The sequence below is a fragment of the Bufo gargarizans genome, unplaced genomic scaffold (assembly GCF_014858855.1).
Source record: "Bufo gargarizans isolate SCDJY-AF-19 unplaced genomic scaffold, ASM1485885v1 original_scaffold_1662_pilon, whole genome shotgun sequence".
Lineage (NCBI taxonomy): Eukaryota > Metazoa > Chordata > Amphibia > Anura > Bufonidae > Bufo > Bufo gargarizans.
In genome coordinates, this window is record NW_025334457.1 from 70,012 (window position 1) to 93,348 (window position 23,337).

The following is a 23,337-nucleotide window of genomic DNA, read 5'->3' on the forward strand; positions in this document are numbered from 1 at the left end:
GCCAGATGTGCGATGTGCACGGACTCCCATCCTCCACACCTCTTCTTTATTCATGGTCATGGGTATTTTATGAGGATTCTGCAGGGATCTCGAGAAGCCTTTGTTTTCTGCTAATGCAGCTGTTCTCTTCCAACGAAGAATCTCTGAACAAGTCCCGGCATTTCCTTCATAAAACCATCCTCTATTCTGCTCTTCTGGAACAGCCGGGTGACAACCAAATGGGTCACCGTTCAGTACTTTCCCTGCAAGGGAAGAAGCAGGGTCTCCAAGTGTGCTGGTGCAAGGACTAAGAGTACTTGGACTTCACCAACTTTCTCCTTTACACCCCTAATAGTCTAGTGGTTAAGTCTTAATATCGCCGGTGGTCTTAGGTAAAGAAGGAGTTAATATTGATACACAGTATACATGGCAGTTATGGGTTAATAGTAGGGATGAGTGGACCCTTGGATGTTCGGGTTCGCCGGGTTTGGCCAAACTTCGGGTTCGGGACCCGAACCCCATTGGTGCACTAAAATGCCTGTAAAATAAACATATTAAGGGCAGGACAATTGCCCTGCAAACAAATGTGGATAGCGAAATGACTTAAAATAACATAGAATAGAAAAAAAAATAATAATAATAATCTTGAACTAGGAGGCGGAGGTCAAAGTGGAGTAGGAGGTTGAGGAGGTGGTAGACGTGGCGGTGTAGGTGGAAGAGGCGATGGAAGAGGAGGAGGAGATAGCCAAGACAGTTTTTTTTTTCTTCCTTTATTTATTTATTTTTTATAAATTTGGGAAGGCCCCAAAACATTGGGAAATGGAAAAGAGAACGCAAAGAGAAACTGCGCTGCAGTGTAACAATGGCTGCTTAGTGCCGGTATACATGTCTACTCAGCACAAGGTACGGACAAGTCCTGAGGGATCCATGACTGGTTCATTTTAATGAACGTGAGCTTGTCCACGTTGGCTGTGGACAGGCGGCTGCACTTGTCTGTGATGACGCCCCCTGCCGTGCTAAACACTCGTTCAGATAATACACTGGCTGCAGGGCAGGCCAGCACCTCCAAGGCGTAAAGGGCAAGCTCAGGCCATGAGGACAATTTGGAGACCCATTAGTTGAAGGGGGCAGACCCGTCATTCAGTACGTGTAGTTGTGTGCACACATACTGCTCCACCATGTTGGTGAAATGCTGCCTCCTGCTAAGACGTTCCATATCAGCTGGTGGTGCTGGTTGTTGTGGCGTGCTGACAAAGCTTTTCCACATTTCGGCCATGCTAACCCTGCCTTCTGAGGTGCTGGCGGTGCCCCAGCTGCATTGGCGACTTCTTCCTCCTCTTCTGCCCTGCCTTGTGGTTCCACTGAGCTCCCGCTATCAGGTGGGAGTGCTATCAGCAGCGCGTCTACCAGCGTGCGCTTGTACTCGCGCATCTTCCGATCACGCTCCAGTGACTGAATTAAGGACGGCACGTTGTCCTTGTAGCGATGATTCAGCAGGGTGGCCACCCAGTTATCAGCACTGGTTAGAATGTGGGCAACTCGGCGGTCGTTGCGGAGACACTGCAGCATGTAGTCACTCAAGTGTGTGTATCCTCTGTATCCCCCCCAGCCGCGCTCCAGTGATGCTCATAAGCTGCTTTGAGTGCCACCCTGCTGTGAATATGGTTCCTCCTCCTCATCATCCTCCTCCTCCTCATCATCCTCCTCCTACTCATCCTCCCTCCAGAACAGTGTCCTGGCTTGACAGTTGGAGGCCCACTCGTTGGTGGTGAAGTGGTGCTGTTCCGCAGAGCGACTCACCCGTGCGTGCTGCAGCTGAAACTCCACTATCGCCTGCTGTTCTCACACAGTCTCTCCAGCATGTGCAAGGTAGGGTGGCCAGACGTCCGGTTTTAGGCCGGACAGTCCGGTTTTCTGGTTCCCTGTCCTCCGTGCAGCGCAGGGCCTGGACGGACACAGGGATGTCCACCCTTTCAGTAGCTCACGGTCAGACAGCAGCATTGTGCTGTCTGAGCGTGAGCTGCAGCAACTGACTGAGGCTTCTCTCACCCCCAGTCACTAAAGCCGCAGACATGGCTCCCTGTGGCTGACTGAGGGGGAGAGAAGCACACCGGCTGCCCCCGGCCCACCTTTCCCTCAGATAATTCTTCCCTCTCCTTCCCCAGTTTTTTTCCCGGCCGGCGATAGGGGGGCGTGGTTTTACAGAGACAGGGCGTGGTTTATCAGTTAGGAGCGTGGCCAGTGAGGTCTGGCTTTCTTGGGTGAAGCCAATGGTCACCCTAGTGCAAGGTGGAGTTCCACCTTGTGGGTACGTCACATATGAGGTGGTGAGCGGTGTGGCAGGCGCATCACTATGAAGTGCCTTTTGCGCTGTGGCATTAGAAGAATTTTGGTATCTCTGACTTTTAGTCTAACCAGACTGTCTATTACTCTGCAATTCCTCTAGCGCCGTTCTATGGAAACAGTAGTTTTAAAGAGCACACCAAATGCTTGAAATAACTTCTTTATTAACTTCAACTTTTCTTCATATAACACTCCCGCCTCCGCAGCAGATAGTCCATGTACATAACACGTGTTGAAAAGATATCACAAAATGGCGGTATGCATAAGATGGTGGTTCCACTGTTCAATCTTGTCATTCAACATAAAATAGTGGATATATTTCTCTCTTGAGTATCTGTACTCTCACTTTAAGTTATTTAAGCACTTTAGGATCTCTCTGAGAGGTATATTTGAGGTCTTACTAATAGTTCACTTCAGTGTGCAGTTAGCAGTAACTATTTGCAGATTGGTTGAGTATGATCTGGTATGGTTTTAAATACCTATATTGGCCTCTTGTTCCCATAAAACTCAGCTCAGTGGAGTGAGTGAATGCTGTGGAGTGAGTGGAGTGAGTGAATGCTGTGATTGGTGAAAACTCTTGCTGTGGGAGAAGCTGGCTGTGATTGGTCTAGACCTCTGTCCAGCAACAACAGATTAACACTATACTTTCTGTTGTTTCTGCTGTGTCACTGAGTCCACCTTACACTACAAAATGAATCCCAAAGGCACATTATCCCTTTCTGCTTCTGTGAACACAAAATATAACAGTAATATGACATCCAAAGCATGATGTCACAGTAAATAACTCTGCTTTTATCTTTAACACATAAACATAGGAACTGTATTAAGGCTATTGGCAGGTTTAGCTGCATAAACATACCAGCTATACTAGCAACCTAGGACAGGTCTTAGCTGGCCAGCTACAAGCGGGAAGGCCGAAGTTAAGCTGCAGCGCAGACAGGCGAGCAGCAGCTGGATGAGAATGCCGAAAGTGCGCACAGACGGGCTGCAATTTCTGAAGCAGCTCTGACATATTAGTGTAATTTTTCAGGAACATCTGCACCACCAAATTCAGCACATGCACTAGGCAAGGGATGTTCGCCAAACCGGCTCGGCCCAGAGCTGCTATGAGATTTCGCCCATCATCACACACCACCAGGCCGGGCTTGAGGCTCAACGGCACCAACCACTCATCAGTCTGTGGTTCCAGGAAAAGGCTGAGACTACAGCAGAAGCAGCAGCTCGTGCTTTGCATTTAGATGCCTGGTCATGCAGGAGGTACTTAAGTTTAGATCGTTTATGCCTTGCTTCAGGCTCCGATTGCACAGCGTGCAAACCACTCGTGTCTTGTCATCAGCACATTGTCTGAAGAACTGCCACGCCAGGGAACTCTTTGGAGCTGGCTTTGGTGTGCTCAGTCCCTGGGTGTGGTGGGCAGTAGCAGGCGTACTGTCTAGAGGACGGCCGCTCCGCTTTTGCACCCTGCTCCCTCTTTTGCTGTGTGGCTGGCGCTGTGTGACCACCACCTCTTACTCCGAACTGCACACGTCACTCGCATGACCTTGATTCCATGTGGGGTCTAGGACCTCATCATCCTCCACATCATCTTCCACCCACTCTTCACCCCTGCCCTCCTTGCCGGTCTGCAGACTGCAGAAAGCCGCAGCAGTTGGCACCTGTGTTTCGTCATCATCAGAGATGTGCTGCGCTGGTCCTCCCATATCCTCATCATGAAACATAAGTGGTTGGGCATCAGTGCACTCAATCTCTTCCACTTCTGGGGAAGGGATAGGTGGATGGCCCTAGGAAACCCCGCCAGCAGAGTTATCAAAAAGCATTAGAGACTGCTGCATGACTTGGGGCTGAGACTGCATGACTGATTTGCAAGGGGGTGAGGTGAAAGACAAATGCCCATGGGCTGCAGGTGCCAACTCTGCGGTTTCTGCAGGGGACTGGGTGGGAGACAATGTGAAGGAACTGGAGGCACTGTCAGCAACCCAATCTACTATTGCCTGTACTTGTTTTGGACTCACCATTTATACACCGGTATTAGGGCCTACAAAATAACGCTGAACGTTCTGTCACCTACGTGCACCTGAGGAAGGTGTTTTATTTGGGTGTGTAGCTGGCACAGATCGACCACGTCCTCTCTCTGAAACAGGAGCTACACCAGCACCAGAAGCACCATGGCCAGGCTAACGTCCCTTACTTGATGTTCTCCTCATTCTTTGAGGTCACCCACCGAACTAACAGACGGATTAACTATATTAATTTCCCTGTCACGTATGCAGTGCAGGTGGACCTCACACCAAAAAGTGGGTATATGTCACTCACCGATCTAACAGAGAGATTAACTATATTAATTTCCCTGTCACGGATGTAAGTGCCTTGTAGTAACTTTCATTATAAATGCTATTTGCTGAAGTGAGAGGACCCCTTTAATTGTGGAATGAGTTAATGACAACATCCCTGATGGTCTAGGGTTCTGAAACAGTTCATGGTGACATTCATGATAGTCTAGGGTAGTGAAGGGGTTAATGGCAACATCCCTGAGGGTCTCAGCTACTGAAGAAGTTAATGGTGACAACTTTGGTGGTAGTGAATGGAGGTAAAGGTTGCCAAACTGGGAAAAATTACAGAGAAAAGGCTCAAAATGGGTAAAAAGTGTTAAAAAGGGGGGTGTCAGGATTGATTGAGCATTACATTTTTTAACCCATCGTGATCTTTTTTCTGATAATGTTTCCCCACTGGACATTCTCTTAGGAGGATGAAGCGGGAAGGAGTAAATCCATGGTGGCCCCGGCTAGTGAGGGCTTCATGCCCCTCTGCAGACTCCATCATCTTCTCATTCCTCTGCACTCCTGTGACATCGGCGCAGCCGTCTAATAATTGGCTGCAGCGTTCAGGAACATCTGTACGGTATAAATGAATAAATAAATGAATAAATAAAATTGTCTATGCTCTTATATACATACAGTGCCTCTGGAAAGTCTTCACACCCTTTAACTTTTTTTAACATTTTGTTCTGTTGCTCCTTCTGCCCTCAGCCCTCCATAATGAGAACATGAGAACAGAATGGTAGAAATCTTTACTAATTTATTTAATAGAAAAAACTAAAATCTCACACTGACAAATGTATTCATCTCCTTCACTCGGGACATAAGTCTTCAGCCCCTTTACTCAGGGACATAAGTCTTCAGCCCCTTTACTCGGGACATAAGTTTTCAGACCCTTTACTCGGGACATAAGTCTTCAGCCCCTTTTATTCGGGATATAAGTCTTCAGCCCCTTTACTCAGGACATAAATATTCAGCCCCTTTACTCAGGACATAAGTCTTTGAGATGGGGAAACAGCTCTCTTTGTCTGAACACTGTGTGATTAAATTAAATGTTCTGGACTGACGTTCTGCTGTTTGGCCACAAGATGCCGCTGTTTCCTAACACGGCTACAGACTGCACATATACGAGAGAGGTGGGGTTTTACACGAGGTCTGGAGAGGAAGAAAAAAAGACAGAGCAACCATTTTAGAGGGAGGTGAAGCTAAGGAGCTGTGTGAGCAGAGAGTCTGACGGCATCCAGGTGTGAGAGCAACCCTCAGATACCAGAGCTGCAGCTGAGTGAAGCTGATCATATCCAAGACCCTGATCCTGTCCAGAGGAAGGAAGATTGCGACCAGGAATGTTGATGAGAGCAGAGGAACAAAGCAACATACACTGCGGTACCGCAATTCTGTTTATTCTGTTTATTCTGTTCAGAGTCACCGCAATTCTGTTCAGAGTATAGCGCAATTCTGTTTATTCTGTTCAGAGTCACCAGCGGAGGCAGAGCAGACCCGGGTCGGTAAGATCATGCACGTGTAGCGGTCAGAGGAGGGAGAGACAGCAAAGATTAGGTCTTCTGGCTGTTCCAGGTTCAATTCAACGATTTCTCTACCAGCTCTCCCAAACAGTAACATATACAGGGTGTAATCGGTGGTGGTATGGACCCGATTATTGTAGGCCTAGACTAGTTCCGGCAGGTAATCAGGCCAGTGTGCCCTCTTGTCTTCCTCTAGCGTTCTCAGCATTTGTAGCAGCGTCCGGTTAAAGCGCTCACAGGCCCCATTCCCTTGGGGATGATAGGGGGTCGTCCTGGATTTTTCAATACCGTACAGTCGGTGTAGCTCGTCCATTACTTTCCCTTGAAAGCACGCTCCTTGATCTGAGTGGATCCGCTTTGGACACCCGTAGACCCGGATGAAATCCTGACAGCCGTCTGATCCCGAGTTGGGGAGACTACTGCAAACTTGGAGAAGTGGTCAACCATGACCAGGCAGTACTGTGGACCTCTTGATGATTGTCCCACGAGGAGGTAGTCTATCATCAATAATTCCAGTGGTTCTTTGGTCTGTATGGACTGGAGGGGTGCCCTCTGTTCCGTGCTTTTAGTGAGTTCACACACTCGACACTGTCGGCAAACTTCCTCCACCACGGCCTCCAGTCGCGGACAATATACATAACGCTGCAGCCACTGGTAAGTCTTGGCGGGCCCGAAGTGAGCTCCAAATTTATTGGCTTCTTTGGCTATCTCACCTGCCACGCTTCCGGGCATGACTACTTGCCACCTCGCCTCTAGGTCATTGGGCTGTTGCCACTTGCGGTACAGAACAGCTCCGTGCATTTCCAGTCTGTCCCGTTGATGTAGAACGGACTTCATCTCGGCATCCAGATCAGTCCTTACTTCTCTGTTGGGCTTCCTTCACTGGGTTACCCAGCTTTTCATCTGCCGCAGTCCAACATCTTCATCCTGTAATTGACCCGCCCCAGTCCTCATTAGTCCTCCCCAATGCCTTGGGTAGCTTACGGGCCTCCGCAACTTTGGGCCGAACGAGCTTGCGGAAATCCAGAGTTTCATCTTCTTCCTTTTGTTCATCGACATCCCCTACTTGGGTCTCAAAAGTAACCCTCGACAGGCCATCGGCATTAGTGTTCTCCGTAGCAGAACGGTAGCGAATTGAGAAGTCATATTTTGCAAGGCGAGCTGCCCAGCATTGCTCTAGGGCTCCCTACTTGGCAGTATCCAGATGGGCCAGGGGATTGTTATCAGTCCGTACAAAGATCTTAGCTCCTGTCAAATATCCTGCAAACTTCTCTGTCATAGCCCACACCAGGGCAAGGAGTTCTAGCCGGAAGGAACTGTAGTTATGGGGGTTTCGCTCTGTCTCTTGCAAGGATCTACTGTCTCATGTCCATCTTGTACCTGCGATAGGACTGCCCCAAGTCCGTAGAGACTGCCATCAGTAGATAAGAGAAATGGTTTATCAAAGTCGGCATAAGCCAATATTGGGTCCGATGTCAGAGCTTCTTTCAGGTCCTGGAAGGCTTTGGCCCTTGGGTTGCCCAGCCGTTTCTCTCAACAACTCATTCAGAGGGCCCGCTATCTTGGCAATGTCTTTGATAAACGGCTGGTAGTACCCGGTCAGACCAAGGAAGGCCTTCAACTCCCGCAGAGTTCTGGGCACTAGCCATTGTCATATTGCAGCCACTTTGTCTTGGGACGGCAACACTCCGTCCTGAGACACCGTATGGCCCAAGTACTTGATCTCCCTCTTGAAGTGATTACACTTCTTTGGCTTTACCTTCAGGCCATGGGATCGCAGTCGCTCGAGTATCTGCCCTAGCTGATTCAGGTGTTCTTGAAAAATAGCAGAGTATACAATGATATCGTGCAGGTATATCAGAGTGGCTTCAAAATTCAGGTCTCCCAGGCATCTCTCCATGAGCCGCTGGTAGGTCCCCGGGGCATTAGTCAGCCCAAATGGCATCCTGTTGAATTTGAATAGTCCCATGGGGAGTATGAACGCCGTCTTTGCCTTGTCTTGCTCGGCCACTGGTACTTGCCAGTACCCACTCTCCAGGTCCAAGGTAGAGAAGTATTTGGCTCATCCTAGATCCGTCAGAGACTCCTCGATACGTGGTAGAGGATATGAGTCTCGCGCAGTGCATGCATTCAACCGCCGGCAATCCACACAAAACCGAATAGTGCCATCCTTCTTCTTAACAAGCACCACTGGGGCCGCCCAAGGGCTCTGGCTACCCCGCACCACTCCGGAATCTATCATCTGTTTCAACAACATTTTCACTTCCTGGTACAACTTGGGCGGAATCTGCCGATATCTCTCCCGAATTGGAGGAGTGTCCCCTGTCGGTATCTCATGTGTGATAGCATCCGTGCAGCCAAAGTCATCGGCATGACGGGCGAATGCAGCCTGATTCTCCCACAGCATGTTTTCAACTGCTTGCCGTTGGTCCGAACTGAGAGCCTTCACATCTATTTCCATTTGATCCAAGATGGTTCTCCCATTCCATTCTGGGGTCGGCACCTCTTCTACATTGGCAGTAACTGCCAGGGTCCAAACAGCATCACCTACCGGAGCTAGAGTCCCTTCTCTCCGACTCAGTACTTCTCCCCGATGTAGGTACACACGAGCCAGTTCCACTCCTGTTGTCAAGGAAACTTCTAGATGTCCCATATTCACAGCTCTTATGGGTACTCGTCCATTCTGGACCACTCCCAGTGTTCGGGCCACCAGGACATCCTGACCCAACTCTCCTAGGGCCGTCAGTTCGATGAACACCTCCATACCTTCAAGATTGCGGAAGGTTTCCACGGGTAACGTCAACACGGTCTCCCGACCAGGGGGGGAGGTGAGGGTAGCCTTTCCTGGCAATCAGATCGTTCCCACAGACTGGTGTGCTGGGACACTTTTTTGTGTCCCACATAATCGGATCAGCCGTTGAAACCCTTTCTGAGTAGGTTTGTGCGGAGTTGCTTGCTTCCAATAGCCCGGCCCCCGTTTGGTGAACATTATCTGATCCAATTCTCGCAGAATATTCATGCCCATTATCACAGGCACATCTTCTTTGAATGTCTCAGGGACCAGCAGGTGTCATGCCCCACTCTGACGGTGTGCGGAGGTCAGCCAGGATAGCAGCACGAGTTTAGTGGTTGCTTTGGAGCCGTGCTGGATCCGCCTCTCATCAGGTGCACTGGGTGGGGTCTTTAGTTTAAATTGCACACTGCCCAGTGTCCTGAGCGGATTATACTGTTCATTCTGTCTGGGAAGCTTGGAGAGAAGGTTGGCTGTCTGTTCCTGCTCTCAGAGATAAGTGTCATTGTTAGTTCGGTAGTTTGTATCTTCTTGTCCATCCAGGTTCAGTTCGAGCAGACTGCTCTTATCTCCCCACTTCACCATCTTAGGGAGTTCAGGGTTTTTTGTTAGCCCAGGCTGGAGGACACTAGCACACCTACCTTAAAGGTCTGCTGTGGGCTGAGCAGTGCAGGGAAAGAGGTCAGGGATTTGCTAGGACGTGACCCTTCCCCTGTCTCTCGTCCAGAGCCTGGTTGGTGTGTTATCTTTGGTACTAAGTGTACGTCCGCCGTTACATTATAATCCGCCCTACTGTGACGCCCATTGCTCAGCGCTTTTGTAATGACGTCAATTGATGCACTGGTTGACCGCATGCAGGGTTTATCCCTAGAGGTTGCGGATCTGCGTAGTTCGGTCACACAGTGTCAGAAGGTGCTGGCAACAGGTACTGGTCAAATTGTTGGGGAGCCTAAAGTCGCTCTTCCTGAGAAATTTGCAGGGGGTACTGATGATTTTTTCCGCTTCAAAGAGTCATGTAAATTGTACTTTAGATTGTGCCCATTTTCTTCAGGTAATGAAGATCAGAGGGTGGGTATCATCATGTCTTTGCTTAAAGGGGACGCGCAATCCTGGGCTTTTTCTCTGCCGCCCGGTTCTCTGGCCCTCCGGTCGGTGGAGGAATTTTTTAAAGCCCTGGGATTGATGTACGATGACCCAGATCGAGTTTCGATGGCAGAATCAAAATTACATAACTTACTACAGGGTAAACATACTGCAGAGGTTTTCTGCACAGAGTTTAGGAGGTGGGCTACTGAGTCGAGGTGGAACGACCCCGCGTTACGTAGTCAGTTTTGTCAGGGGTTATCTGAAAGGTTGAAAGATGCCCTGGCTTTTCATGAATACCCAGATACTTTGGAGAATGCAATGTCTTTGGCTATACGTTTGGATAGACGTATCAGAGAGAGGTGTAAGGGTCCCTCTGTGCAGGGATTCCTCCCGCGTGCGGTTTTGTTTCGCCAGCTGCCCAGGGTGATATTGCTTGTTACTCTGGGGTAGGGGAGGAACCCATGCAGTTAGGTCAGATTTCCAGCCATTCTGGAAAGTGCACAATCTATGTTTCTATTGTGGGAAGAAGGGTCATTTTATTTTTTCTTGTCCTTATGTTAAACCACAGGTGGAAGAGAAAAAGAAAAAAGAAAAAAAAAATCCCCTCACACTTGGTTGTATGAATGGTGTGGTGGAGCAGACAGGTATGCAAACTCCCTGCAGTTCCCGTTTTCTCCTTTCAGCTATGGTGGCGCTAGAGTCTAGAAATGTGTTTGTTGATGTTTTCCTTGATTGTGGTGCTGGGGTAAATTTAATTGACTTTCTTTTTCTTCAGGACCTGGGACTAAGTACTTGCACGTTAGAGAACGAGATTCCTGTTTTTGCAATTGATTCTTCCCCTCTTTTTCAAAGGAGCCTTACTCACATTGTTCATGGTATTCATTTAAGGGTGGGTGATTCACATGCTGAGATTATTTCTTGTTTTGTTATGAAGGATTTGTCAGCTCCAATAGTGTTGGGGTTGCCATGGTTGTCTAGACATAACCCAATTATAGACTGGCAAGCAAGACAAATCATTGGTTGGAGCAAGTTTTGTTCGGATAATTGTCTTGTCACATCTATTGCTGAGGTGTCCATTGCGGCCTTGCCTCAGTATCTCTCAGATTTTTCGGATGTCTTTTCGGAGGGTGGGGCTCAGGAATTGCCCCCTCATCGAGACTATGATTGTCCAGTGAATCTCATTCCGGGGGCTAAGTTGCCTAAGTCTCGGCTTTACAACCTCTCTCAACCCGAGAGAGAGGTCATGCCAAAGTATGTTGCCGAGAGTTTGGCAAAGGGTCATATCAGACCATCTAAGTCTCCAGTGGCAGTAGGTTTGTTCTTCGTGAAGAAGAAAGATGGATCACTGAGACCGTGTTTGGACTTCCGGGAGTTGAACCGTATTACAGTTCGGGATCCATATCCCCTGCCTTTGATCTCTGGTTTTCTCCAAGTTGGATTTGAGAGGAGCATACAATCTGATCAGGAACAAGGAGGGGGATGAGTGGAAAACTGCCTTCAATACGCACGAGGGTCATTTTTAGAACCTGGTAATGCCTTTTGGGTTGACTAATGCGCCAGCGGTGTTTCAGCGATTCGTCAATGATATTTTTCATCACTTGGTGGGGAGGTTCGTAGTAGTTTACCTAGATGACATTTTAATTTATTCTCCTGATCTGGAGACCCATCAGGATCATGTGAGACAGGTTTTGACGATCCTTCGGGAGAATAAGTTATATGCTAAACTGGAGAAATGTTTGTTTGCGGTGCAAGAGCTTCCGTTCTTGGGATACATGCTTTCTGATTCCGGTTTTCGTATGAACCCCGAAAAGGTCCGGGCGGTTCTGGAGTGGGACCGACTGGAGAATCAGAAAGCTTTGATGCGGTTCTTGGGGTTTACTAATTATTATAGAAAATGTATTTCGAATTATTCCACCCTAGTCAAACCCCTTACTGATATGACCAAGAAGGGCGCTGATGTCTTTGTCTGGTCGGATGAGGCATTGCAGGCCTTTTCAGCTATTAAGGAGCGTTTTGCTTCTGCTCCCATTCTGGTGCAGCCGGATGTGTCTCAGCCATTCGTGGTGGAGGTGGATGCATCAGAGGTGGGGGTTGGGGCGGTGCTTTCGCAGGGTTCTTCTACTGGCAAGTGGGTCCCGTGTGCCTTCTTCTCCAGGAAGCTCTCGGTCGCCGAGAGGAATTATGATGTTGGAGATAGGGAGTTGTTGGCTATCAAGTTGGCCTTTGAGGAATGGCGTCACTTGTTAGAGAGGGCGTCTCACCCCGTTACGGTGTATACAGACCATAAGAATTTGGCCTACCCGCAATCTGCCAAGCGTCTGAACCCTAGACAGGCCAGATGGTCATTGTTTTTTACCAGGTTCAATTTCGTTGTTACCTTTCGCCCAGGGGTCAAAAACGTCAAGGCAGATGTCTTTTCTCGCAGCTTCCCTGGGGCAGGTGATTCAGAGGATCCGGCGCCGATTTTGGCGGATGGGGTGGTGGTCTCCGCTCTGTACCCTGAATTGGAGATGGAGGTATTGGGAGCTCAGGAGGGGGCTCCTGGTTCGTGTCCCCCAGGTAGGTTGTTTGTTCCTGAGGGCCTGCGATACAAGGTGTTCAAGGAACATCACGATACTGTTCTCGCTGGACATCCTGGTGGTTAGTCCACCTGTGATCTGGTGTCCCGGAGGTTCTGGTGGCCAGGGTTACGTAAGAGTATTGAGAATTACGTGACAGCTTGTGAAACCTGCGCTCGGTCAAAGGTTGCTCATACTCGACCGCCTGGTTCACTTCTTCCATTGTCTATTCCATCTCGTCCTTGGACGCATTTGTCCATGGACTTTATTACGGACCTGCCGAGTTCCTCCGGGAGAACAGTGATTTTGGTGGTAGTCGACCGTTTCAGTAAAATGGCTCACTTTATACCACTAACGAGTCTGCCTAACGCTAAGACTCTTGCGCAGATCTTTGTGGATAATATTGTGAAATTGCACGGTATTCCTTCGGATGTGGCCTCTGATAGGGGCACGCAGTTTGTCTCCAGGTTTTGGAGGGCGTTCTGCTCTCGGCTTGGCATTCAACTTTCTTTCTCGTCGGCTTTTCATCCACAGTCGAATGGTCAGACGGAGCGTACCAATCAGAACCTGGAGACCTACTTGAGGTGCTTTGTGGCTGAGAATCAGGAGGACTGGTCCTCATTCTTGTCCTTAGCATAATTCGCATTGAATAACCGTAGGCAGGAGTCCACGGGTAAGTCGCCGTTTTTTGGCGCATACGGTTTCCATCCTGTCACGGAAGGTGTACAGGAAACTAGAAGACACAAAATGAATATCCGACTGACTGGATCCAAAACTAAGGAACAAAAGGGAGAGCCCTGCATCAGACCTGGCACTCTCCCTGACTGCTCAGCCTATGCGAAAATCCCAATGGTAGATGATCGCATATCCTCGTACCTCGACTGTATAACACCTGAACACCCTATAATAGTGAGGGGACACGACCACCGGCTCCCTACACTTGATACGGAGGGAGTCAGGGTCACCTGGGATCCAGCAAATAGAAAAACACAAATGAATGAACAAAACTTATCTGTAGAAGACTCAGAAGTAGGATCAGCATGCACACACTCCAGGAAGGCATATAAACCGCAAAGTGAAGCAGTCTGGGAAGGGATTTAAAGGGATGCAATCAGTGCAACTACATGACAGCTGAGAGAGGCTAACGAGATGAGAAAATGAAAGCAAAACACAAGGAAGCTCAAGGAGGAGGTTCTGAAAGGGATCTGTCAGAGCTTCTCAGATGTCTGGTGGTGACACATCCTCAGTTTGGTACCTTTTCTGGTTCTGGTTCCTCCGGGATGCCAGAGGAGGAGAGATTCTCTTCCGCCTTGTCCTCTATCTGGCGGAGGATTCAAGGGAATTTGGAGAAGATGTGTGAGAGGTATAAACGAATGGCTGACAGGAGACGTGTGACTGGTCCGGACCTGTGTGTGGGTGATCTGGTGTGGTTGTCCACTAAGAATATCAAGTTGAGAGTGCCATCTTGGAAACTGGGTCCAAGATTTGTTGGTCCGTAACAGATTTCTGCGGTGATCAATCCGGTGGCGTTTCGGCTGGATCTTCCGCAGACTTGGAGGATCCATGATGTCTTTCACAGGTCTTTGCTAAAAAAATATGTTAAACCGGTGGTACCATCGCCATTGCCTCCTCCTCCTGTTCTAGTCGAGGGAAACTTGGAGTTCGAGATCTCTAGGATTCTCGACTCAAGAGTTCTTCGGGGCTCCCTCCAGTACCTGGTGCACTGGAGGGGATACGGTCCTGAGGAGAGGATGTGGGTTCCGGCGTCAGATGTCAACGCCAGCCGACTGGTGAGGGCCTTTCATAGGTCCCATCCGGATAAGGTTGGTCCGGGGTGTCCGGAGGTCACCCGTAGAAGGGGGGGTACTGTCATGCCCCACTCTGATGGTGTGCGGAGGTCAGCCAGGATAGCAGCACGAGTTTAGTGGTTGCTTTGGAGCCGTGCTGGATCCGCCTCTCATCAGGTGCACTGGGTGGGGTCTTTAGTTTAAATTGCACACTGCCCAGTGTCCTGAGCGGATTATACTGTTCATTCTGTCTGGGAAGCTTGGAGAGAAGGTTGGCTGTCTGTTCCTGCTCTCAGAGATAAGTGTCATTGTTAGTTCGGTAGTTTGTGTCTTCTTGTCCATCCAGGTTCAGTTCGAGCAGACTGCTCCTATCTCCCCACTTCACCATCTTAGGGAGTTCAGGGTTTTTGCTAGCCCAGGCTGGAGGACACTAGCACACCTACCTTAAAGGTCTGCTGTGGGCTGAGCAGTGCAGGGAAAGAGGTCAGGGATTTGCAAGGAGGTGACCCTTCCCCTGTCTCTCGTCCAGAGCCTGGTTGGTGTGTTATCTTTGGTACTAAGTGTACGTCCGCCGTGACAGCAGGATACCTTTCCGTCCCACTTCTTGCCCACATAGCTGTACATTCATCCACACGACTCCTGTGACAGGGATCTGTTGTTGATTGGCCGTTGTAACCCAGACCAGCGTCTCTCTCTCTGGCTTGGCCAGCGCTTGGAAGTAACGGTAGAAGAGTGACTCAGGCATAGTCGTTACTTGTGACCCGGTATCCACTAAGCAGTCGACCAGAATGCCTTCAAATTCAGCTCGAATGGTGGGACACCCTGCGACCAGGTGTTCATAGCCATAATGGGTATCTTGGTTCTCCACCTCCCCCGCAGTACGCCCCACTACTGTGGGGGCAGGAAGTTTAACTGTGGCTCTGGGCGTCCAGCCACATCACTCCGACACTCTCTGGCATAATGTCCATAATTTCCACACCGCCAACACTGTGCCCCTTGACGGCCTTCCCCTTGTCTGCATATGGGGGGTGCCCTTAGGACTTGATTGACGGGCCTCCTTGGAGGATATTGAGTAGCTTCGTGAGAAGGTAAATTAGGGTGAGGATATTCTGGTATAGGAACCCATGGGGGCGCCTGATAAATTTGTTGTCGGGCCGGGTAGGCAGTTTCAGGGGTATAGCGCGACTATCCATTTTTCCAGGCGTGTCAACTTTTCATGCATAGCACTCAGAGAGCTCTGTAAGTCTTGTACTACTCTGACTAGGACCTCTTCGCTCTTTGAAACCCCGAGGGAGGTGACGGTCTGGGTCTGTATCACTCCGGACACATAACTTTCTTCTTTGCTCCGTGCCACTGCCTATATTTGTCTAAAGGTTAGTGTAGGGTCCACCCTAACTCGTTCCTGCAGGGCCCATTTCAGGGGAGTGCTGTAGAGTCCCAGAATGAATTGTTCCCGCAGGATCTGATCTGCAGTTCCCATGGCGGTTACTCCGTCCGCCTCTTTTTTCTGCACCTCGGCCAACACTTTCTGTAGAGCCATTGCATACTGCGAGACACCTTCGTCTTCCCGCTGAATTCGGTAAAAGAATTTCGCCCTGAGGTGCACTGCGCTGGCCGTTTCACCGTATATTTCTTCCAGGAATCGCACATCTCTTTTAATGTATTGCGCGTGGCTTCCGGTTGTAGTAGAACATTTTGTCGGGCCTCACCCTCTAGAGCGGCCAAAGCTATTTCTACTTGTAGTTCTGGGCTGACATTGTAAATCCTAGCAGCGCTCTGTAATCTTGACACCCAGTCCGACAGTGACATGTTCTGGCCATCAACAACGTGCCAATAGGGAGGGCCCTTGCAGGGGTTTGACCATTGCCTGAGGTGCTCACATTAGCATCATGCACATTGCCTTCAGCCGCCTCCACCTCTGTGACTGTACCCTGCTCACATCACCACTTGTAGCGGTCAGAGGAGGGAGAGACCGCAAAGCAGGATTCAAGTACAGTACAGCGGACAAGGAGACTGAAGCAAAAATGGCTTTATTAAGGAGCAAAATTAAACTGCAGAAAAACCTGAATAACAATACAGTACCACCGCACCAGAGGCACAATGGGTCAATGACAGGAATGGCATGAACAAGTGAACATAAATCATCAACAATGGTACAGGAATTTTGCATATACACAGAATGAGCTAAACAGCAAACAGAAAGCTTACAAGCTTCTCTCAACACTTATTTCCTATCTAGCCCTGCTACCCAGGGGACGCTTCTACGGCGCACTGACTAATTCCCTGACTCTATAACCTATCACAGATAAGCACCGGTGCCACTCACAGTTCTGCAGATTCTCCTGGATCCAATAAGATGCAGTCTGGCTCCAGGTCCAGTCACTTGCTTGTCTGTCTTTCTCTCTCTGGTTACAGCAGATTCAGATCTTCACCTAGTTTCAGCTCTGGCAGGAAGGATCCGGCTTGTACTGGTCTCTGACACACGGTGCCACTCCTCTGGAACACACTGTACAGTCCTCTGTATCCTGCTCCACAGCTGTCAGGGAAAACTCAGCTATTGTAGCCTCTTGCTGCTCCAGTCTTTTACTGTTATCTCTCAGCAGTCCATCTCTCCCTGTTATCTCAGCAAGCCCCCAGTAACTTCTAGAACAGCCCGGGAAAACTTCTTAACTCTTTCTTAGCATCTGGCCACACAACTCAGGTTCCTGCTCAGTCACAGTGGCCTCTGGTGGCCGGAGGGAAACATGACAGTCTGCATAGATATAACTGCTGGAAATGCTGCTGGTTGATTCAGGGCTGCCTCTTACACACGCTGCCACACACCTCATCACAGTGTTGAAGCCTACAGACTGAGACCAGGCCTGTAGTTAGTTAGGGTTTGTGTCAGGCCACAAGTGTTAATACTGTTTATTGCAAGTACTCCATAACTAAAAGGGACATTTCACCTTGGAGAGCTGATAAATCAAAAACACAGAAATATAGTGGCAAATCTGGGGGAGCTGCTCAACCCCTAACACTGTGGCGTGTTTTTCATTGGGGGAGCAGCCCCACCGCATGTGGACCGCAGCAAACGACTATCCCCAGCAAAAAAAATTGCATACGGTGGAGGATGTCTGCGCGGTCCACATGCACCACAAAGGCATCCTACACAAAACGGAGCATTGTGCGGATGAAAATATAATCATAAATCACAGAAGAAATGCACCAAACGGATATGCCACTGACTATACTGGCTAGTCATAAATGCAGATATTAAAAGCTGAGACTTTTGCCAATATATTCCTGTCAGGAAGATATCGGAGCCCAATCATGCACCACGTCACGGTCACTCAGCATGACAAGGGGTCCTACCACTAAGCTACCTATGGTGTGAACACGGTCTGAAGGTGATGTAATCCGGCTCACAGCCAAGCTTCCACACAACCGCCTAGCAGGACAACTAGTGCAATGTGAACAAAGCCAGACTGTAAGCCACACCCATACCAGACCATGTGATGGAGGCTACCAGGTGCAAAGGAGAGTGTTTGAATGCCAGGTAAAGGCACATACACTACATATAAAACAAGACAAAAACACAGAAATATAGTGGCAAATCTGGGATTCAAACACCCTCCTTTGCACCTGGTAGCATCCATCACATGGTCTGATATGGGTGTGGCTCACAGTCTGGCTTTGTTCACATTGCACTAGTTGTACTAGATTTCTTCTGTGATTTAGAGCTGATAAATACCCACAAACTCAAGCCAGGCTGGCGTTTTGCTCAGAAGGAATACTCAAGCATGTGCTACAGGACCGGTTATGGGAAGGGGAATATTGTAGAGCTTTGGAAGAATGTAAGCTGTTGTGCTGCACCGCAGGCCAGCCCTTACCACACATCCATACAGTGGTTCTTGTTCTTTTAGGGTTATAACAGGCAAGATGTGGCAGTTTAGTTGTGCCCGCCAGTAGGTAAATTACTGCCCTTTCCTCCTGCATACATCGTAGGGCGCCGTGCTGTGCAGCACAAGGGTATCAGCCTTCGGGCTGGTTGTATGTAAATTGATTGTATGTTCTCATCATTTGTTGTGTTTATTGCCACATTTCAGTAAAATTCAGTTTTGGCAAAAGCTGGTGTTGGGGTTGCTTTCCTTGTTTGTGACTTCACTGTATCCTGTGGAGCCCACCCCGATACACGGCTTACAAGTCTTTAGCCCCTTTACTTAGGACATGAGCATTCAGCCTCTTTACTCAGGACTTAGTTGAAGCCCCTTTGGCAGTGATTCCAGCCTCTAGTCTTCTTGGGGATGATGCTACAAGGTTTGCACATCTGGATTTGCGGATTTTAGGCCATTCTTCAGAGATGAAACTATGAATTAACACATGTGGAATTATATACATAACAAAAAAGTGTGATACAACTGAAAATATGTCAGATTCTAGGTTCTTCAAAGTAGCCACCTTTTGCTTTAATTACTGCTTTGCACACTCTTGGCATTCTCTTGATGAGCTTCAAGAGGTAGTCACCTGAAATGGTCTTCACTTCACAGGTGTGCCCTGTCAGGTTTAATAAGTGTGATTTCTTGCCTTATAAATGGGGTTGGGACCATCAGTTGCGTTGTGGAGAAGTCAGGTGGATATACAGCTGATAGTCCTACTGAATCGACTGTTAGAATTTGTATTATGGCAAGAAAAAAGCAGCTAAGTAAAGAAAAAAACCGAGTGGCCATCATTACTTTAAGAAATGAAGGTCTGTCAGTCCGAAAAATTGGGAAAACTTTGAAAGTGTCCCCAAGTGCAGTCACAAAAACCATCAAGCGCTACAAGGAAACTGGCTCACATGCGGACCGCCCCAGGAAAGGAAGACCAAGAGTCACCTTTGCTGTGGAGGATAAGTTCATCTGAGTCACCAGCCTCAGAAATCGCAGGTTAACAGCAGCTCAGATTAGAGACCAGGTCAATGCCACACAGAGTTCTAGCAGCAGACACATCTCTAGAACAACTGTTAAGAGGAGACTGTGTGAATCAGGCCTTCATGGTAGAATATCTGCTAGGAAACCACTGCTAAGGACAGGCAACAAGCAGAAGAGACTTGTTTGGGCTAAAGAACACAAGGAATGGCCATTAGACCAGTGGAAATCTGTGCTTTGGTCTGATGAGTCCAAATTTGAGGTCTTTGGTTCCAACCACCGTGTCTTTGTGCGACGCAGAAAAGGTGAACGGATGGACTCTACATGCCTGGTTCCTACCGTGAAGCATGGAGGAGGAGGTGTGATGGTGTGGGGGTGCTTTGCTGGTGACACTGTTGGGGATTTATTCAAAATTGAAGGCATACTGAACCAGCATGGTGACCACAGCATCTTGCAGCGGCATGCTATTCCATCCGGTTTGCGTTTAGTTGGACCATCATTTATTTTTCAACAGGACAATGACCCCAAACACCTCCAGGCTGTGTAAGGGCTATTTGACCATGAAGGAGAGTGATGGGGTGCTGCGCCAGATGACCTGGCCTCCACAGTCACCGGACCTGAACCCAATCGAGATGGTTTGGGGTGAGCTGGACCGCAGAGTGAAGGCAAAAGGGCCAACAAGTGCTAAGCATCTCTGGGAACTCCTTCAAGGCTGTTGGAAGACCATTTCAGGTGACTACCTCTTGAAGCTCATCAAGAGAATGCCAAGAGTGTGCAAAGCAGTAATCAAAGCAAAAGGTGGCTACTTTGAAGAACCTAGAATATGACATATTTTCAGTTGTTTCACACTTTTTTGTTATGTATATAATTCCACATGTGTTAATTCATAGTTTTGATGCCTTCAGTGTGAATCTACCATTTTCATAGTCATGAAAATAAAGAAAACTCTTTGAATGAGAAGGTGTGTCCAAACTTTTGGTCTGTACTGTACATTTTCAGCTGTGAGACATTATACAGACAGGGATGTGTTTTTCCAAATCATGTCCGATCCACTGAATTTACCACAGGTGACTCCAATGAAGGTGTAGAACATTTCAGAGATGATCGAGAGAAATGGGAGGCCCCGGACCTAAATGTCAGAGCAAAGGGTCTGAATACTTATGTCCAGGACAAATATATATTTTTTTCCCTTTTAATAAAATTGCTAATATTTCTAAAATTCTGTTTTCACTTTCTCATTATGCGCAGTTAAGTGCAGAATAATGGGGGAAAACTTGATTATTTTCTTTTAGCACAAGAACATAAAATGTGAGAAAAGTGAAAGGGTCTGAAAACTATGTAAGTTGTGTGTATTAATGAGTGTGTGTACATACACTCACCTAAAGAATTATTAGGAACACCATACTAATACGGTGTTGGACCCCCTTTTGCCTTTAGAACTGCCTTAATTCTACGTGGCATTGATTCCACAAGGTGTTGATAGCATTCTTTAGAAATGTTGGCCCATATTGATAGGAGAGCATCTTGCAGTTGATGGAGATTTGAGGGATACACATCCAGGGCACGAAGCTCCCGTTCCACCACATCTCAAAGATGCTCTATTGGGTTGAGATCTGGTGACTGTGGGGCCATTTTAGTACAGTGAACTCATTGTCATGTTCAAGAAACCAATTTTAAATGATTCGAGCTTTGTGACATGGTGCATTATCCTGCTGGAAGTAGCCATCAGAGGATGGGTACATGGTGGTCATGAAGGGATGGACATGGTCAGAAACAATGCTCAGGTAGCCCGTGGCATTTAAACGATGGCTAATTGGCACTAAGGGGCCTAAAGTGTGCCCAGAAAACATCCCCCACACCATTACACCACCACCACCAGCCTGCACAGTTGTAACAAGGCATGATGGATACATGTTCTCATTCTGTTTACACCAAATTCGGACTCTACCATTTGAATGTCTCAACAGAAATCGAGACTCATCAGACCAGGCAACATTTTTCCAGTATTCAACAGTCCAATTTTGGTGAGCTCGTGCAAATTGTAGCCTCTTTTTCCTATTTGTAGTGGAGATAAGTGGTACCCGGTGGGGTCTTCTGCTGTTGTAGCCCACCTTTCTTTCCCATTCTGACATTCAGTTTGGAGTTCAGGAGATTGTCTTGACCAGGACCACAACCCTATATGCATTGAAGCAACTGCCATGTGATTGGTTGACTAGATAATCGCATTAATGAGAAATAGAACAGGTGTTCCTAATAATTTTTTAGGTGAGTGTATGTGCATGTATACATGTGTGTATGATCAGCAATGTGCGTGTGCAGTGAGCCCCTGAGGAGCTGGTGCAGAGGATAGAAGTGGTAGTGGCCCTGACTAAGTGTTTGTTCAAGTGCTTTACCTCAAGCTGTTGCTCCCTGGGGATCTGTGCAGTGGAAATGCAGTATTGTAGAACGAAGCCAGACTAAGAAAGTCTTTTTACTAAGTACAACATAGAATCTCAAATACACAGCTTCTCTTGCACCAGTAAAGGTTATGGAGGCAGGTTGGATGGTGGCAATTAGGCACTTAGGTGATACTGGCCAATGTAATTTTCTGGGTGATGGGTGTCTTGACTGTTAGCCCTCACCTTGCAGCAGTGTCTGGATATGCTGGTTGTAGCAGTCCACTTTGCTGTCTAGTGTCTCAAGGCTTTGCTTGAGGATAATGGTTGGTTGTTCTCTCTTTTGGAGCAGAAGCTCAGGCGTGTCCCTCCTCTCCCTTCTGTCTCTGGAACTCCCCCTCCTAGTAGGAAGCAGGACCAGCCCACTCCTACCAAGATGGGAGGAACAGGGTGGTTAGCCCTGTTCCTAGCCAACCTTTGCCATCCATACCTTAAAGGTTTTGTCCCATGACTAATGTTAAAAATAAAAATTGTGTAGAACATCATGTAGTACACGACAATCTCTAACAACGCTATAACCAGCCCTGTACCTCACATGGATCCAGAGATCTCCGCAGTCATTGCTCTGATAGATTTATATCAAGCTGACCGCTCAAGGGGAGTGTCTTTTCTGCTGCAGATAAGGGGGACGTGTCCATGTTCTCCCTATCACAGCTCAGCAGACAGTTGAAGGTTGAAACTGAGCATGTGCGGACCTCTCACTGAGCAGGACAAAGAAATAAGAAAAAAACTAACAGCAGGTGGCGCCCTACAGATAGGTTTAATTGAATAACTCAGTGGCTGTGCTAGTATTCAGATCCAGGTGCTGGTTTAAAAACTGTAAAAAAAAAAATCATGGAACAACCCCTTTAACTGGAAGAATAACATAACTATATACAACTGTAGTATCCCCAGGTCTGTGGTACTACGTGTGTCTATGAAATGTATGGTTGTGTACATATTTGTGCACCTATGTGCGCCCCCCTTCCTTAATACGTGGAGGCCCGGGCTCTAACCTGACGCTGTGCACGTCAGGTCACTGTGGAGAGGGCGCCACAGTCTTCAGAGCAGAGGTAGGATAAGCCTCCTACACAGTTTTATTTTTATTAAAGTACTGATCATGGGGGTCTTATCTGACATGGGGGTAGTATGAGCTCAGATAAGACCCCCAAATCCTCATCAGACGCACAAAATAAGCCTCCCAGTGCTCACATAAGACACCAAAAATCAGACACCCCATGCTCACATCTCCCCTATGTCAAATCACCCCCCCACACATGATCTCAGAATGGGGGTGGGGGCGTCATATGAGCATGGGGCTTCATATGAGCATGGGGCGTCATCTGATAATAAGGTGGTCATCTGAGCATAGGGGGTCATCTGAGCATGGGAAAGTCATCTGAGCATGGGGTGTCATCTGAGCATGGGCGGTCATCTGAGCATGGGGCTTCATATGAGCATGGGGCGTCATCTGATAATAAGGTGATCATCTGAGCATAAGGCGTCATCTGAGCATGGGGCGTCATCTGAGCATGGGCGGTCATCTGAGCATGGCGCGATCATCTGAGCATGGCGCGATCATCTGAGCATGGGGCGTCATCTGAGCATGGGCGGTCATCTGAGCATGGGAAAGACATCTGAGCATGGGGCGTCAT